This window comes from Cryptomeria japonica, chromosome 3 (genome assembly GCF_030272615.1).
Source record: "Cryptomeria japonica chromosome 3, Sugi_1.0, whole genome shotgun sequence".
Lineage (NCBI taxonomy): Eukaryota > Viridiplantae > Streptophyta > Pinopsida > Cupressales > Cupressaceae > Cryptomeria > Cryptomeria japonica.
In genome coordinates this window covers 208,388,242-208,404,818 of record NC_081407.1, presented here as the reverse complement: position 1 = coordinate 208,404,818, position 16,577 = coordinate 208,388,242, and positions in this window count along the sequence as shown.

The window sequence follows — 16,577 nt, the reverse complement described above, 5'->3', positions numbered from 1 at the left end:
TTTTTAATATGGTCGGCCAAGCTCTCGTTAAGAGAAGAGGCTAAATAGAAGGGCAAAGAAATTTTCACCCCATGGCGGAAGTGGTTCAAGATGGCAAAGTGATAATTGTAAATTTTCGTAAACCTACCATCCACAGTTAAATATTCCATTAAAGCCCTAAGAATTTTTTGCCATAAAGGTTTTACCCATTAGGGGGTGAAGTATGATATATTGTCCTTCTTCTCTAGGTTGCTCTTCTCGTCCTCCGTCTTAGGGAAGTTTTTGAAGGCCTTAGCGGCATACTTTCTATCCCTATAGAATTTGGTCCCCTCCATCTTGAGCCTTGTTACCTCCGAGATCAGACTTTCATCGATGTGCCAGATTTCCCCAAACAGGGTAGCCCTGTTATTGCTCCAGCTTTTTGCGAACCCCTGAGATACAGAGCTTCTACTACCATGGAGCTTCTCCATATAATCCGTGAACCCATGTCAGTGGAGCCTTCTCCACACCTTCCTTTCGCTCTTCTAGTGCTCACAACCGGACGGTTCATTCCTGTTAAGGCTACCTCCCATTCTGCTTTCCAGGTCACAATCACCTCTGTTACAACTCTCAGCCCGCAAGTAAAACTCTGTGTTTCTGGTTTCTCCTTGAAGAGAGACTTTCACAATTTTGAGATTGCCATTCATGTTCATATGAACCTGGCTATTATTACAATTACCTCTCGCACACATGTGTTCTTGGTTATGATGTCGAGAAGCACTCATCGACTGGCAGTTCATCCACCCCCAAAATTTGTCATTGGTACTCGTTCCCCAGAATTCAAAGATAATATTTGCTTGCTCCATTAAGGTGATCAAAATATAATTGTTCCTTAATCTCCCACTTAATGTGATCTTCCCCTATATATTTGACCCCCTTTTCCAAATTAACCCCTTCATTAGCAAGGATATCCGCTACCTTTTTACCCTCTCTAAAAGTATGAGTTAAAATAATGCTAACATAGTTATTAAGGATAGTCTTAGCATTTTTAATAATATTGGCAATATTCCGAGAGACTGAACTAATACCTTTGAGGGCTTGTATAATATTTAAGGAGTCCCCTTCAAGCTAGATTTTTTTAAAATTTGAATTCCTGGGCTAACTGGAGGCTCTTAAGCATGGCCATAGCTTCAGCCACATGGTTGTTTTGGATTCCAAAAGGGGAAGCAAAAGCAGCAATACACCTTCCTTGAGCATTTCTGATAACTCCACCTCCACTAGCCTTTCCAGGGTTCCCTTTGGCGGCCCCATCAAAATTAACCTTTATCCAGTCATAATCAGGGAACCTCCAAACAATGTTATCTCTCTTCTTCTTGTTATCCACTCTGTAGACCTTATGAATTAGGTTCCATTCAGTAGTAATTTCTTTTTCCATATCATTCATATTTATAATAGCCCATTGTTGATTATTCTTGTGAGGGATGTTGATGTTCTCCTTTATAGCCCTGCATATTTTTTCAAAGACAGCCTGAGTATTACACTTTTCTTCCCTAAATATCTTGTTATTCCTTTCTTTCCAAATGCCCCAGCATATCATGGGGAGGGTCAGGGACCACAAGTTTTTAATAATTTGACATTTGGTAGGATAATTCCATTGCCATATTATATCCTTAATGCTTTTGTTCATGACCCAATTAATTTTCCATTTTTCCCACATTTTACACCAGATTTCCCTAGTGAAGGAACAATGAAAAAATAGGTGATCAACTGATTCCCCCTCCTTCTGACAAAGCTCACATCTGTTAGGGAATTTGAAGCCCCTTCGAATTAAAGTATCAATAGTAAGGATACTATTATGAGAAGCAAGCCAAAAGAACATGTTGACTTTAGGGATCAAGATGTTGTTCCATACTTTACTCCAAAAGGGATTGCGGATTTGAGCAAAAGTGTTTTTATAAGCAAAAGAAACTGTGAATTCGCCTTTAGGGTCACTTTTCCAGAGGAAAACATCATCATAATTGTTGTTAGGGGAAAAGGACAGCAACTCTTTCTGAATAGAAGAAAAACCAGGATGGATGTCCTCAAGATTGGCCCATTTATTCTCCTTCCAATAGTCACAAACCATCAGCCCAAACCTCCTTTTACATTCTTCAATAACTTGATTGTTGTTTTGATCAAATAGGGCTTCATTCTTCATCCAGGGGTCTTCCCAAAACCTTATTCTGTCATCTTTTCCAAGGACCCATCCAACTCCAGCTTTTGCAACTTTTATGGCTTTGGTTACACTATTCCAGATGAAAGATCCATCCGGGATATCTTCATCATTGAGGATCCCTTGGATAGTCTGATTCTTAATGTATTTGTCAAACCAAATTTGACTCCAGTCTTTCTTAGTGTCGTATGCTCTCCATAATTGCTTGGCAAGAAGAGCTTTGTTAAAAGTTTTAATAATTTTAATCCCCAACCCTCCTTTGTTCTTTGGTCTACACACCTTGTCCCATGCAATCAAAGGTATTCTCTTCTTTTCTTCAACTCCTGACCATAAGAATCTCTTCTGAATTCTTTCCATAGTTTCAGCAATTTTAGCCAGAATACCAAACAGACTGAGGGCATAAATAGGGAGATTTTGAAGAGTTGCTTGGAGGAGCTGCATTTTCCCAACTTGAGATAACATTGAGCCTTTCCATCCTGCAAGTGTCTTATTAATTTTATCAATGATCATATTCCAGAAAGAATTTGGGGGAGCCATCCCTAAGGGAAGACCCAGGTAGGTAGAAGGCAGCAATTCCACTTTACAACCAATTATATTGGCTATTCTTTGTTGTCTTATGACTAGAGTATTGAGAAAGTACATAGCTGATTTGTCCCAATTAACTAGTTGACCAGTTGCAAAAGCATAGGAGTTGAGAGCAGTTTTGAAGGCTTCAACCTCCTTGACTGAAGAATATCCCCTGATGATAGTATCATCAACAAACTGTTGATGAGTGCAAAACACATTGGCAGAAGAAGGTTGAAGACCTTTGATAGTTTTGCTTTGTTTCAATTTATGAATCATTCTACTCATACTTTCAGCCATAATGGTAAAAAGGATAGGAGATATGGGGTCTCCTTGTCTTAGCCCTCTAGAATTTTTTAAAAAATTTGTAGGAGATCTATTAACCAAAATAGAGAACATAGGAGTAGTGAGTAGTTCTCTGATTATTTTGATAACCTTACCATCAAAACCAAAAGCCCCCATGATTTTAAATAGAACATCCCATTCAACTCTATCATAAGCCTTTGCCAAATCCAACTTTATCAAGAAACCTTCTTTCTTTGCAGCGTTGAGAGAGTGAATGTTCTCATGAACAAGAATGATTGAATCAAGAATCTGTCTACCAGGAACAAATCCTTTTTGCTCTTCAGATATGATGAAGGGAAGAATCGCCAACATTCTAGTCGTCATCACTTTGGATATTATTTTATAGAAAGAGTTTCATAGACTAATAGGCCTAAATTTTCCCATAGAATCTGCCCCAGCAACTTTGGGGATTAAGGCAATAAAAGTGGAGTTCAACTCCTTAAGGATTCTTTTGGATCCAAAGAATTCTTTAACTGCATTAACCGTATCCTTCCCCACAATATTCCAAAATTCTTGAAAGAAAAACATAGGGAATCCATCAGGGCCCGGAGCTTTATCCCCTTGAAAGGAGAAGACAGCTTTTTTGATTTCTTCAGCAGACGAGATGGCAGCAAGGGTCTTATTCTGAAAAGGGTTTATAATATTAGGAATATTGTTAATCAGATTGAGTTGATGGGTCTGATCAAGATCCTCATTACTAGATAAGAGATGCTTGAAGAATCTAACAGCTTCATCCCTGATTTCATCCTTATTTATCAGAGTGTTGTTCTCAACAGTTAACTTTGTGGTTCTATTTGCTGCCTTATGTTTTAGGGAAGTCATATGGAAAAACTTAGTGTTTTTGTCCCCTGCCTTCAGCCATATAGCCCTGGATCTTTGTCTCCAGCATATTTCTTCCCTAGAAATTATGGTATGAATGTTGTCAAGGACCTTATCTTCCATGGCTTTGGAATACTTTTTGTAGCCCTCTTTCTGGATGGAGATTTGAATCTGGTCCAGTTCCTCCTTTAGCTTTTTCTTTGAATAAAAAATATCACCAAAGACCTTCTTGTTCCAAGTCTTAATGTTGATTTTGACATTTTAAAGTTTTTTGGCAACTTTATACATGGTTGTTCCATTAATATCAAGATTCCACCATTCAGCAATGGACTTTTCAAGATTGGGGTGGGATATCCACATCTTTTCGAAGCGAAAAGGGAATCTTTGATTTTGCTTAGAGTTCTCAACAACAAAGGAAATGGGATAATGATCTGATCCAATTCTATTAATAACAAAAAGGGAACAACTATGAGAAAGAATCCAATCATTAGAGAGAAGAGCTCTATCAAGTCTTACCTGGATAAGATCATCACCATCTCTTCAGTTTGACCAAGTGTAGGAGGCTCCACTGAGATCCAAGTCAATGAGAGCATTGTCATTGATAAAGTCCATCAGGTCAGCTCTGCTTTCAGGTTGAGCTTGACTACTTCCAAATTTTTCTCTATCTTGCAGAGGAGTATTGAAATCTCCCATTATGATCCAACTATTCATAAAGAATTTTTTCCTTTTTTGCTGAACTTTTTCCCAAAATTTACTTCTAGCATGTTTGGAATTAGGGGCATAGATATTAGTTATAACAAATTCCTTCTCATCAAAAATATTTCTAGCTTTTAAGGATAGAATATTGCCATCCTCATCTATCATATCTCCAGAGGTTGTGCTTTTATTCCAGAATATAGCAACTCCTCCAGAGGCGCCATTTGAGCTACTGCCACAGACTCTCCCATTTTTAAAAAACTTAAGTTTCTCCACTTTCTCTTTGCTCATTTTAGTTTCCTAAATCAAGATAATATCCGGATTTTGATCTCGAATAAGATTCCTTAATATATCCTGTTTATTGAGACCGTTTAGGCCTCTGATGTTCCATGATATTACCTTCATTTTGAAACCTGGGGGCAGGACTCCTTGATAGTTCTCTGCCTTCCATCAGCTATGTTTTGTTTACTCTCTTGGTCCCTATGCCATTTCATGGTTTTGCGTCCTGGTGGGGATCTTGATGCCCCAAAATTTGCCTTAGACCTGGTTCTGGTTTTTACTCCATTAGGACCTCCTGTCTTCTTGGTCTTAATTTTCTCTTCATTTTCTATCGTGTTTTCTTCTTGTTGTTCTACCCTGGATTCATCATCTGCCCTGGATTCATCTTGTATGTTACTCCAAAGCTTTTCTCTTTTTCGGTGTTAAGTGGTCATATTTACTTATATGTTCTGGAATAAAGCATTTAAGTTTTCTTGTGGTGATCCGAACTTGTTGCTCCTTCTCATTTCTATTTCCTGTTCCTAAAGCTCTTTCCCTAAACAGGGTTCTTCTTTCTCTGACATGGGTTCATATCGTTCCTCATGATGAGAGTCAGTGATATCCTCAATCTCACCATCCTCAAGGGTCTCTATACTGATTTCATCCTCCTTTTCTTGCAACTGAAGGGCTTCAAAGGTATTACCTATTTTGATCTCAAACTCCTTAGTTTCATTCTTCTTGTTCCCCTTCATAGTAGGGTCTTTAGTTAAGTCATTGGATTCATTTTCCTGATTTACTGAAATCAGATTTCCACTTTTTTCTTCTGCCTTATTGAAGACTTTGTTGTTATTTTTTTCTTTCCATACCGATTTATTAACATTTCTGTCTTTAATCATAGGTCTTTTAGGGTTGCTGGGACAAGCCTTAGCCCAGTGACCTGCTTTTTTGCAAGAAAAGCACACAAAAGGGAGAGATTCAAATTCAATGGCTTGTTCCCATAACCCAACTTTGGAATTTATATCAATGGTACTTGGGAGATCCATATTCTGTGAAATGTTGACGCAGATGCGTGCATACACTAGTCTCTTGCGAGCTGTAGTCATTGGGTCTATCACAATAAGCTCCCCAAACGAATTAGCAATTCCTGAGAAAACATCCTCCACCCAGTACTCCAATGGTAGTCCAGGCAGTCTAACCCACACCGGGGCAGATTCAAAAAGGGAATCATTTAGTTCCATGTTAGGGGTCCATTTTCTAATAGAAAGAGATGATTTACCAAACATCCAAGGGCCTCCACTTAGAACTGCTCCCAAATCTTCCCCGGATGAAAAAGAAAACACAAAAAAACCCCGTGGCAGGGCAAAAACTTCAGCTTGTCCTTTCATTCTCCATTTTCTTTTAACAAAGGATCTAACATCCTCAATATTAGGTCGGGGTCCAACAAATTTTCCCACCAAAGAAAGAGTCATTAAAGAAATGATATGGTCAATAACCAAATCAGGAACCTCAATCGCAAGTTTACCTATTCTATTGTCTGATATATCCTTCACAAAGGGGAGAGAAGATTTACCAGTCGGTTTACCAAAGGCATGTCTAGCGAAGAGGCTATTCCATGGTTTAGGTATTCGTCCCTCCTTGGTAGTTCCTGGATCAACCTGCACCACCTCGGGGCAAGAATCTTGCATATTTTTTAATTTTTCAGGATCGGGAGGAGGGTCCCATGTTCGTGGGTCCCCATCCTGTCTTCCATCCTCCTCATCAGTTGTTTGTCCTCGAGCTGCAGTGGATTCAGACCCAGAGGACCTAGCATTGTTGTTCCCTCCATTTCTCGAATTCAAATTTCCCCCTGCAAACGTTGTTCCCTCCGATGTTCCCTCCATTTTTTTTTTTGAGTATGGTGTTGTTACCATTCATATATGATCATTATGTAAAAATAAAAAAGGGAAGACAACTTTCCATGCAAAATGGTAAAGGAAATAAACTAAAAGCATTAAAAATTTATTAATGTAACAATATCTTTAAAAAAATAAAATTTGTATTTGTATATATCAAAAATATTTCTTCATCGGTATTGATGGTTAAGTTTTCAATATAATATTATTAAATTTTATCACTTATTTGATTAGTTACTAATCAATTAATCATTTGTATCATTATATTCTTAATCAAAAATATTATATTAATATATTTAAGTACTACTTAGTTGTTTTAAAATTACTTTCAATATTTATATTTATAGGTCTTCCTTTCCTAATAATATGAGAAGTAACTCGTAATATTCAACTAGGGCTAGGGTGCAAGAAAGCTTCATTAGTCATTATGATTAGGGTTAACGTTACAAATCAATTACAATTATTATTCAATTAGGGTTAGGGCTTAGGTTCAATAAGGATCATGAACAAAATTAGGGTTCAATTCAGGTTAGTTTATTAAAAAAGGTTGGGATTATATCTGAATAAGTGTAATAATTTACTTACAATTTGATGCAGAGGCAACCGCACACACTCAAAAGACTCAAACAACTTCTCCTTTGATCTGATACAAAATATTCACAAAACCCCAAGACCCCCCCCCCCCCTCCCCCCAATAAGCAACTAGACTCTCTCCAAGCTACAAACCCTCAAAAGTGGATTCATGTTTCACAACCCTTACCCAATCATTGAAACTCATTAGACTAGGCTCAACTAACTTTCTCAAGGCCAATTTGAGACTCTCTAACATCTAGACCACACCAAACCCTTGAAACCCCACTCACACAAGTCTATCTCCTATTAGGACTCCTAATTGTCAATAGGGCACAACTCGCAATGTCAAGTAGATATCCACCAACAAAAAGTATGTCATGGCACCCCTATAGAGACTCCTCAACATGGACAAACCACCATCCTTCACCCCCCCATCCACCCAAAAGGCCATAAAGAGAACCTATTGTTGTAACACTAGTTCATTGTGGCAATCACAAAGTTTGTTAAGGGTAGTCATATATTATGGACCATTCCTTCTTCATGGTATTCCAAACACTAACAATGATGATAGTGGACCTCTCCACTCCTCCCTATGTCACCAAACTCAAAATCAATTCACCTCCTATCCTTGCAAAGTGTATTGTCTTAATTCACTGTCATATTGTGACAGTCATATGCACTGTCAAGAGAACAGTCAAGGCATTTATAGCTTTGATAAACTACCTTGGATTACCAACACTTGGCACACATTTGAAATGTCTTGAAACACCCTCCACTGCCTTATTTTAACCTTCCAAGGTTCAACCTTACATTCACACCACTCATTCACCATGAAGTCACTATCTCATTTGACTGATACACAGAATATTAGAGGTTTCAACACACTTTTGCACGTGTCATTCATGTCATGGAGCCCTGCAAAGAAAGAAAGAAAAATAAATACATATAAAAAGGTCATTCCACCTATTTGGCATGAATTTTCAATGTGGATATGACCCCAATCCCATTTTTATACTCTCTCAGGTTACCCTAGTCTAGGGTATGGACATATTTTTACAAAAATAGGTGTAACTCTCTCAAAACAAGATGAAATGAAATGAAACCAAAGACAAGTTACAGAGGATTCATTCCTCTAACACCTTCAATATATTTCCAAAGAAAATAAATAAATTAATGCAAGGAAAAACTCAATGAATCAGACTATAAAGTTTGAGAAACACAGTGTATATGCAGAGAACTTCCCAAAAATTTATTGACATTCACCAACAATACATTCCTCTATCATCTAACCTTCACATTGGCCGGTGATAAGCTAGTTAAATTTTCTTCAAGCCATTTCCAACAGTTATAACTATAGTTTAAACTTATCCTAACAAAATGTGTCTAAATACTAATATTGTGTAGTCATAACGTTGACAACTCTTTTGACAATAATAACATTTTTTTCCCAAAACTTGCCATGAACCTAAACCAAAACCTTTTATGACTTCAACCTATTAAATATAGATTCAAAGAGTCCTATAAGACCTTCACACATCATTGAACCCCTTATTTGACCCCATTGATACACATTTTCAATACAATGATAATTTTGACATTTTTTGTCAACATGACACCTTTAGGACTCAAAACACCACATAATGGTCTCAAGGACCTTGATTTCATAAAGAATGGTCTTTCATGACCTTATTCCCATCTATACATGACATGAAACTTGACATGACTCATAATGACCTTATAGAAGCATATGACCACCTACGTGCTCCTGCACCACAATTACATTTAAGGTCCAATTTAGGTTAAATATACAATTACGATGATAAATTTTATGGTTAGGGTTGGGATTGGGGTTCAAAAAGGGTTACAAATAACTTTGTAGACATGTTTACAGAAATTTGTTGAACACACAGATACACTGAGAAAGGGGGGTTGAATCAGTGTATACTTAAATACTTCTAAAAACACTTTTCAACATTCACAAGTAATTAACCATATAATGCAAAAGAACTTGAAGATCAATAACACAACACACAACACCAGGATATACGTGGAAAACCCAAGATGGGAAAAACTGCGGTGAGAAAATGCTACTTGGAGCTATTGTCCAAATCCAGCCTCACAAATGTATCAACTATTTACATTAAATTTGAAGGCACCAACCTTTACGAGATGCCAATCCCCCAAACTTTTATGGACACCAATCCAAAGGAGCACCAACCCCTTACACTTTATGGACACCAATCCAAAGGAGCAACAACCCCTTACAATAACTTACTTCAAAATTTGGGACACCAATCCCTTTACAACATCCAAGACAAGAATCTTGATGTAACAAACTTAATGCCAAGAAAATGAATCAAGATGAACCTCTGTAGTTCTTCTTTGTGTCTTCGTAAATTTGTTTCACACCCTTTCATCTCTGCAACTCTCCTTCTCTACTGCTCAAATTGATAAAAACAATATTTTCTCTCACTCTATTATGATTCTCTACAACTTCTCGATCTTTCTTCTCATTATCAATAGTCATATCTGTATATGTTTTCATTCTATTCATATGCTTTGTATTAACCTCCAAAAAGTCATTCAATACCACATCACAAATCATACAAGCATCTAATTTCATCATTTTCATGCAATATGATTTGTACCTCTTTCTATGCTTTCATTAGGATTGTTCATTAAGTCGGTCTGCACCATGTTCTTATCATCACAACATAGAGAATCCATCCCATTTTGTAATTGTCCAATTGCATTCAATAGATAGTTGTCCAAGTTGACTTGTGCAAGTTCCCAGAATGCTCTATTATCGCGCCAAAACAAGTTTCTCTAAACCCTTTAAATCTGAACTATTGATCCACTTGATATGACCAAAAAGATTTGGTCATTGTTGCCACTGTGGCAGTTCCACGTGCCACATCATTTTATAGCTTGCTCAGACTCCCTAAGTCTTCTTCTCTATGTCACATTGGAGAGTCATGTTCCACTTTACCTTAACTGTCAAAGAACACATGGCATTGGGTCACAACATCGCAACCTAACTTCTACTTACATCATTAAACACTATGAGACTACTTTGTTCATTTCTTCTAGCTTTGTGGACCCTGACACAACACGTGGCAGTTGGTCGCTTCATCACAAGCCTTTCCTGATGATGTCACCTCTCCATGTGATAGTGTGATTTAAATGACACATGGAAATCTCTCGCTACTTCACAAGATAACATTCCAATGTTATCTCCAAGCCATGAGGTTGTGGAATAGCATCTTCTATGATCGTTCACTATTAGATCAAAAGGTCGCAATTCATATTGTCGCTTATCCCTAACTGCTACGATCATGTGCCTAACGGTCCATCGCAATATCACAATCTTCACCGACGGTCTGTCTTGACTGCTGCGAACATGCACCCAACACTTCATGGTGCCTCGATGCCCACTCCAAGTCGAGTGGTAAAAAGCATGTGAGTCATTGCTCACTTAAACCACACTCATCGGTCTATATAACAACTTGATACCGCCACCACACTACTAATGTGGGATAAATGGTCAAAACCATTACACGCATAGATCTGCATGAGCTATCAGTTATGCCTGAAGGTGCACATCAACTTTGTGTCAATCAGCCTCTCAAAGACTTCTTTGTTTCTCTTTGTCATGTCGACCCATTTCGGTACTAAATCCTTCCTTCACTATATATTTTTTGACATCAATGACAAGATTATTAGAACGAAATCAACACAATTTGCCTTCTGCAAAGTAATTTTGGTCTAAAGCATTGATGGAAATGTTGCCTGATTTAGCTTTCAAAGATTTTTTGGCCAATGGTTCATCAAACTTTCTTTTTTAACTTTGCACGCCCTTTATTGAGCATTTTCCTCTTGTCTGCAGGTTCTTTCCTACTTAAGTTCAAAGTTTGCATGGAGTTGAGTCATGTTAAAGCCACACAAATTCTACCAAGCCTGGGGATTCAAGTTTGTAGTGAATGTACCACATGGTGGCCTAGCATGCCACTCAAGAAAAAAGTGAACTATGTTTTTGTTTTGTTGTGCCCCCAAGGGGGCTTCACTTAGTGAACTTGAGTTATATCACGTGCATTCATGGCATACTAAAGAATCCCCTTATTTTCAAAAAATATTGCCCTAAACTCTTTTTTTGTCACCCCCTCCCAATACACAACCCAAATTAAAAAACCCCTCCTATTTTCACCAAATATTGTATTTTTCATAGCCCGAATTAAAAACCCTCTATTTTCACCAGATAGGCAATATATTGTTGTTGATTTTTGAGACATTAAACCCCCCAATATGAATGCATGTGATATAATATTTCCTAGCCAGTGAAGCCCCCGTGTGTGCACCCAAGCCCGCATCAAGTCACGTGTCACTCCTTTGTGAGTTTCTTCTAAAGCTTTCTTTGGGCACCCCTCTAAAGAGCACTAAGGTTGCAAGTGGTGGCTCCACCTGCCACTATACATAAAGCAAAATGTGAAGAACTTTCAAATGCACTTATAGACACTGAGTTATGTGTCACAACAATGCATGTTTGAAGATCGTTTGAAGACTGCACAACTTCTAAGTTGCATCATTGGTCAAAATAGCCAAAGAGATGCATAAGCAGGTTGATCTAGATTCATCCAAAGTAATGGAGTGACTAGCGATGAGAAAAAATGAATATCCAAATTTTCGTTGTCTTTATATGTTTTAGTAATTTTTATTTTTAAGGCCTTCAGAGCAGAATTTGGGATCAAAACTACTATCAATCCCTTAAATGAAATATAATAAGGCAATTGATTTAAGGGACTAAAATTAGAGCTCTAGGAGACCATTCTAATGAGGTAAGTGGTTTCAGATTTCAAGCACTGAGCAGAAAGTTATGACCCCGCCAAGTTGAGATCATAAAAAAATGAACTAAAATGTACACGTGGCAGCACAATGCTCTTTTTAGAGTTAGGGGGGTTCTTTTACCTTTAATTTTGTGCCATTGGTTGCAGTTAGTGGGCGTTATAAGCAAGGATATCTATGGGAGAAAAAAAAGGCTAGACACTTGTCATCATAGCAATCTTCCTGAGTGGAAGAGAAAATAAAGCATTCTGAGGTTGCACCTTAATTTAAGGTTGCAACCATTTTCTTTGTGTCGGTGCCACATCTCGTGAGTCCAATCATGACTTAATTAGATGGTTGCAACAACCTTGTCATTAAGAGACATGCTGAGTGTGTCAGTGATGCCTTTTTTACATAGAGATCAGCATCATGTTGAGTGGAGTGGAGGCTATATATAATTGATTTTCATTTGCAAAATATGTTCAAAGGTTCATTTTTACTAGTTTTAGTAGTTAGTAGCAGTAGCAATAGGCAATGGTAAAAGCATTTTTAATTCTGTAGAACCTTAGCATATGCCCCTTGCAAATAGGATTTGAATATTTTAGACTATGCCAAAATAGCCTTTGTACTTTCTTCTCCCCCAACAATGAAGAGGATGTGGTGCTCTATGCTTATACTTTAAAGTTGTTTGTTTCTCATTGTTTCTAGTCATTCTTTTGTAATTTCTAACCTAGGGATTATATATCAAGATTTCAAATCATGCATGTTCTCTTTTGAGATTCTTGTAAGTATTTATGGTTATGAGTTACATTATGCATAAATGAAAGTGAATTTAGTCAAAAGTCTTGCGTATAACTTTAAGATAGGTTTACAACTTTATTTATTTCAGCATATTTCCATCCGTTCACCCAACAAAAAGCCAACTTCTAAAATCCCAAAGGTTGTTTCATAGGTCATGATCACACATTTGTGAAACTTTCAAACTACCCTCTTAAGTTTTAGCTTCAAAGATCAATAGTTTTCCAGCTACACCCGATGGAACCAATATTGATCATTGGAGATTTGGTGTGTTCTTCAACATATTCAACTTTAAAGAGGCATCCTGCAAGAAATCGACGACTCTACAAGTTCAAACTATTTGGGTGACTCAACTGGTATGTACCTGATTCTCTATTTTGAGTAGGCCTTATGCTCTTGTTTAAAACATCATTTGCAGATCTTTTGCTTTCCTTATGATTCAGTATGGAAAGATAATGGACAAAAGATGTTTCCTTCCTCATTCCATGAAATATAAACATTTCATCTCCTTATCAACAATACCAAGTCAGATATGCTTATAGTTTGGCTCCATATCCCCCTACTACAACAATTTATGAGTGATTTCCTAATGCTTGCATCCTGCCCACCCCTATGGAACCTTCTTGGTAGCCTAGGATACTTATCAGCAACCAAAACAGGCTTATTATATCTCCTATCAACATGCTCATCCCCTCACTCAACATCAAAACATAAGGATCTCGGAGAATATTAGTGCCCAAGATATACTATTAGACTTCCAAGAACAATTGAGGGCTATTAACTTGGAGGAGAATGAATATCGCTTACAACATGACCAACTTGCTTACCAAACTTAGTTTCAGCAACAAGAAGCAAAGACTTAGAGAAAACAACAAAAGCAGTTTCTTACAATACAAGTTGTTGCTAAGGAAGAAGAGCAACTCATATGGGAGGAGAAATGAGCCCCTAAATCTCTTAAGTTTGAAATCTCAAGCTTCAAATAGGAGATGTCATTTAATGAACCACCTAGGCTCAATATCCCAAGTTTCAAGGGCTCTTGGCCTACTATTCCACAAGAGTGTAATCCCTCTCAAGGGTCTATTCCCACTCAGATTATTTAGACTCCTTAGCATCCTTTTGCAAAAAATATTTCCCCCTCAATTATCTTGACCTGATATTACTTCACTCTTTAAGGGTGGACCTGTTGTCTGGAGGGCTAATTAGTTTCATGAGAAAATAAGGGAAGAGGAGCAACTTGTTGGTTGTGAGCTTCCATATACATGTAAGGATGAAATGCTACCATTACCACAAGAAAATAATGAAGATGAGTAGTAGTTGTAGTGGAAAGACACTGGACACATAAGGGATAAAAATGAAGAAGAGGACTCAATCCTCTCATTTGATGGTCTCCCTTGCTTCATTAGTTCTGAAGAGGATGTTTTTATGCCTACACTGGTTGTGGTCTTGGAGCAACTGGCAAATGATGTTGGTGATGAGTCATGCAAGCATAAAGAGAAGCATGAGGGTAGTCTCGTCCTTGAAGATGAAAAAATCAACATGCATGAATTTGTTGACTAGCCAATGCATGATATCATACCAGAGCCTACATTTTAGTAGGAGCTTGATGCTTATTCAAACCATCATCTGGTTTCCTATGAGGTGAGGACAATCCCCGCGATGAAAAGAAGCAAGGAAGAGATTGATGAAGACCTATTTTGGGATGAGCTAGAAGATTTCTACTCGAACCTTAACATCAAATTATCATCTCTTGAGCTAGAAGAGCATGAGTAATAACAACAATAGGAGGTTCCCATACCAAAAGATGAGTCATCAAGACTAGCCCCTATTGGTTAGCAAGACATCAAAGAACCAAAGCATAATTGTAAGTCCAATACTAATCGTTGGGCCTTGAGACTTTCAAGAGAATGTCCCATTAAGTATCTAGCTTAATTGAAGTTTTGCAGGGTGCCTCTGGTCATGGTTGCCCCTAAATATGAAGATGAGTATCAAGAAGAGCAAGTTCCACTCACGCATTTGCTACAGAAGGATAGGATGATCTACTTTGTTCCGAATCCATGGGAGACATTTGAAGAACTCAAATCAGATGCTTTTTTTTTTCTTTCCAACTGACTATTTGGAACATGTGAAGCATCGAAAGCTAGTCAAAAAAGGAAGTTACTTTGACAAGGCAGTCAATGGTTTTGTTTAATTTATTCCCTTATTGGTTAGTGTAAGTTAGTTTAGTTTAGGTTAGGTTAGGCTAGTTGCTATTGTGTTTCCAAGTAGAGCTCTCGCACACCCTACATTCTCCTTTAAGGGAATGTAAGCTTTGGTTTTCTTTTCCTCCAAATGCACACTTGCACATGTTTGTTTTGTTTGTTTTTCTTTTTTGAGTCAATCTTGTTTGTTGTGGTTTGTGCTTTCATGACTCTATGCCCAATGGATGGCTAAGGCTACTGGTTTCAATGTTTAGCAAGAAACATCCCACGAGAGCTGCCCAAATGTTGGCATTTTATTCCCCCTTGATTCAATATTAAGAATCAATCTGAGAGTACTTGGAACGAATCAACAGGGTGGAAACATCCCTTTTTGCGTGGGTGTCATTTTGGAAGCAAAGCAGAGATTTAAGGTTCTCACCTCCACAAGTAGAGGTCCCCAAAGAGTTGCCAAAAGATATAGACATGTTTACTGCAATCTACCTTCTACAAAGGAATTTTGGTCTGAAGCATTAATGGAAACGTTGCTTGATTTTAGCTTCCAAAGAGTTTGCAGTCAACAGTTCATCGACCTTTATCTTCCAACTTCGTGGACCCTTTGTCGAGCATTTTCCTCTTGTTCGCAAGTTCTTTCGTGCTTAAGTTCAAAGTTTGTGTGGACATGAGCCACATGTTAAAGCCGTGCAAATTCTACCAAGCCCGGAGATTCAAGTTTGTAGCACAATGCACCAAGGCGCCATGTGGCAGCACCCCACCCGAAAAAAGTGAACGATATTTTTGCGGTGTGTGCCTATACCTACATCAAGCCACATGCCACTCTCGCACGAATTCTTTCCAAAACTTTCTTGGGGTTTCCCTCTAAAGAGCGCTAAGGTGCTAAGTGGCAACTCCACGCACCACTATCCATAAAGAAACATACAAAGGACTTTTCAATGCGCTTACACTACACTGAGCCACATGTCACAGCATGCATGTTAGAAGGTTGGGCAACTTCTAAGTTTTGCCATTGGACAAAATAGCCAAAGAGATCCGTAGGCGAGGTGATCTAGAGAGCAAGTAGAGATGAGAAAAACTTAAAACCCATATTTTCAATATTTTTTTATATGTTTTAGTAATTTGCATTCTGAAAGGCTTTTAAAGTAAAATTTGGGGTAAAAACTATCATCAATTCCTTAAATATAATAGCCGGAGGCATTTGATTTAAGGGACTAAAATTAAAGTTCTTTGAGATTTTTAATTTGTACAATTTGAGTTGGTCTAGTGGTGAACTTGTGCTCTTGAAAGAGAGGTCACAAGTTCAAAACCCACAAGGCGGTAAGGTATGTATGCCTCATTTGTAGTGCACTTAGGTACCTCCCGCAAGGAGTACAAGGTTGTCCCATATTTCTCTAACCCATTTGTAGACCCATACACAAATGGGTGGCATTGTGGACTATAAAAGACCCTTTC